Below are 2,879 nucleotides of genomic sequence, written 5' to 3'. Positions count from 1 at the left end.
CTGAGTTTGGGCAAAGAGGGAAAGTTGGGGGCCAGGGTCTCAGTGGGAACCTGTGTATGGGGATGGAGGAGCATTTGGTTGACAGCCACCCAGGAAACTTCTTGAATTTCTTCAGGAACCCGAGGAAACAGGGTGTAGGCATGAAAGAAGGCAGAAGAAAATTAATGGTCCTTTAAGTGAATAAGAACTGGAGTGTTGTAGGAGGCCATAACCAGTTCAGAAGTGTCCCAGACAACAGGATTAACTTTTGGGGGGGGGGAGAAAAGGAGGAAGGGCCAGAGAGATCAGAGTCAATGGCTGAACAGATGAGAGGAAGGAGGAAGTGAGTGGCACGGGCTGTAGCCAAAAGTTGGAGGGTAGTTCCCAATTGGTGAAGAATGGCTCTGCCCAATAAGGGGACTGGGCATGATGGTATAACTAGGAAGGAGTGGGAAAAAGGTCATCCCTCTACATGGCAGGTTAAGGTGCCTCTTCTAGGTGGGCAGGAGAGTGTGTCATTTATTTCCATGACCGAGATCTAAGAAGGAAGCAGTGGCCCTGAATGGGAGAGCAGGACAGAGTAGGTAGCTCTTGTGTCTACAAGAAAGGAGATGGACTAACCCGCTACCTGTAGCAGTATTCTGGGCTTGGTGAGGGTGATGGGGGTCTTTGAGTCTGGGCCTCTTCAGTCAGTGACTAGCCCTAACAACTCCCAAGAGGGGACCACAGGCTGACTTGTCCCCCACATGGAGGCAAGAGATGAGTCAGTCATTGGGCAGTCACTTCCCAATGGCCAGGCTGTTTGCACTTGGGTCATGGCTTGGTGGGCAGTCAGGGGCAAGGGCATTGTCGAGACCAGTGGCCCAAGTTGCCACACTTGAAGCATGGTTCCAGGGAAATGGACTTAGATGAGGAAGCCCCATTCTTGTGCCGGAGGCTGTCGGCCTCAGGGCTGCTACAGGACCTGGGTTTGGAGTGCTACCTTGTGGTGAAGGCAGGTTTGGCATTCAGCCTCAACCACTTCCACCTGGGCGTTGTAAACCTCAAATGCCATTTCAACTGGATAGTCTCAGTTTTTTCAGCCAGAGTCTCCTACCTGATAGTCCGATTGAGTGTTGGTAATAGGAACACCTGCTTGTCTGACTAGTAAAGTCATGTTGACCAGGCAGGCTTGGTCAGCATGTTTTCTGGCTGCAGCCTAGACTCTCTCTCATTTGCGGTAAGTGTGGAGGACAGGATTACATAGACGTCATGCCAAGTAAGATCATAGGCCTGAGTAAAATGTCAGAACTCTTTGATAAAAGCCGTGGGGTTAGAAGAGAAAGAACCATGTCTTCTTTTTATTTGAGATAGATTTTGGAGAGAGAAGGGAACATGGGCTCTGACAATACCCTCTGTTCCTGCCACTTCCAAGAGAGGACAGAGAAAGTTAGAACTAGGGGGAGGGGTGAGAGAAGGGTGAGAGCATGAGTGAGTATGCGAACTAACTGGAGGATGGGTGAGGAGGGGAGCAAAAGACATGGAGGAGAAGGAGGCACCACTGGTGGTGGTGGGGGAGGGTTTGGGGCTGGGACTGGTGGCACTGAAGTGGGACTGGGGTATGGTGGGGGACTCTGGGGGGCTGGGAAGAAGGGAAGGTAAGAGTTTTGGTGGTTCATCTATAGGAGAGAGATCAGCCTCTAAGAGAGGTTTGGTCTTAGATTGTGGGGTTCTGGTTGTGAAAAGGACTCAGGCAGTAGTGCAGAAGGTGCAGAAGGAGGGGCAGGAGCATAAATCCCAAAAGGCTTGGACATATGGAATCCCTGACCACTTGCCTGCCTTTCAGCAATAGTGACCCAAATCAGTGAGGGTATTGTAATCAAAAGTCCCCTCAGGAGGCCATTTAGACCCCTTGTTTAAAGCAAATTGTGGCCAGGCCACAGTGGAATAGAATATCGGCTGCTTATGGGGTAGATCCTGAGTGAGTCCTAATTTGGTAATGTTATGGAGCAGATAGCCCAGGGGCATGTTTGGCTCAGACTCCATGTTACTCATTGTGTCCAAGACTCAAATGAACAGAAAAAGGAAATGGCATCCCAAGTCTTTTTTAGCACTCACAGGAACAGAATGGAATGGAATGGGGGGTGGGCAGCAGGGGTTCAGGAAGTCTCCACAAACCCCTTGAGCTCCAGGAATCAGAGAAGACCCTGATTCAGCCACGATTTTGGACAGGGAACCCAGAAGAGGTTTGAGTCCCAGGAACTATGGGCAGATGGACTTACCCTCAGAAGGTCAGGACAAGTGGTTGGTCAGTGGTTGGCAGGTCAATTCTTGATTAAAGTGAGGAGAGGCCCTTGCAGGGACTGCAGGACACAAAACTCCTCCCGGATTTCAGCACCAAATGTAAGGAATGAGATGACCACGTGAGAAAATAGAAATGTAGAGCCTTTACTGGGAGCACATGAGGTGAAGTTCACTGGTCTGACAGAGAGGGAGAGAGAGGAAGGGAGACAGGCCAGAGAAGTCATGCAATCAGACAGGGTTTAGTGATTTTTATAAGGGTATAGGGAGGGGGAGTGTCTTAGAGGTAGAAACAGTCCATGTATGGTAAAGGTTTAGGGGGAAGAGCAGACTAGTGCGCCATGTAATATCTGGTGACATGCACAGAGTAGAGTCCTGTGTGCAGGGTAGAGTGCATGCACATAGTAGAGTGCACGTACTACAACCAGCTTAGTTCTGAGTGCAGCACAGGTCTGATGACAAGCAAGTTACAAGTTGTGTTAGCCAACTGTGACATCCAACCCTCACATCTAAGCTACCCAGGCCTTCGGCCTAACACCAATATCTCCCAGAGTTTCCCCAGTGTTTTTCACCAACCTACTAATCTCTATTAAAGTCACAAGTTCATATTATGTGATCTG

This window comes from Tupaia chinensis, unplaced genomic scaffold (genome assembly GCF_000334495.1).
Source record: "Tupaia chinensis unplaced genomic scaffold, TupChi_1.0 Scaffold144240_1, whole genome shotgun sequence".
NCBI lineage: Eukaryota > Metazoa > Chordata > Mammalia > Scandentia > Tupaiidae > Tupaia > Tupaia belangeri.
Note: the sequence above shows the minus strand (reverse complement) of the source record.